This window comes from Alligator sinensis, unplaced genomic scaffold (genome assembly GCF_000455745.1).
Source record: "Alligator sinensis unplaced genomic scaffold, ASM45574v1 scaffold579_1, whole genome shotgun sequence".
NCBI lineage: Eukaryota > Metazoa > Chordata > Crocodylia > Alligatoridae > Alligator > Alligator sinensis.
In genome coordinates, this window is record NW_005842023.1 from 923,255 (window position 1) to 923,644 (window position 390).

A 390-nucleotide genomic window follows, 5' to 3' on the forward strand; every position below is an offset into this window, starting at 1 on the left:
TGTCTGCAGTTGGTGGGCGCTCTTCCTGGAAGGAACAGGGAAGCCGGAAGCCAGAGGCCAGCAGGACGTGAGAAAGCCAGCCGGTGCCAACGCAAACGGAGGCAACCCCAGAGATGGGCCTAGGTGGAGGCAACTTGGGGCTGGCATCCCCGCATGCAGTCAGCCCGCCGGGCCCCCAGAGCTGGCTCCTGGCCTACAGGCCCGGGCGGAGGCCGTGCAGGGCCCCCTGCCCCCGCACCGCTCATCCGGCCTCCCTTCAGGCCAGGCCAGGCCAAGGCAGGGCAGGGCAGGGCGGGCTGCGCCCAGCCGCCAGTGGCAGCGCAGAGGAGTGGCAGGGTTGAGCCATCGCAGTGCAGCGCCCGCCAGGCTCCGCCTCCTGCGGTGCTTCAG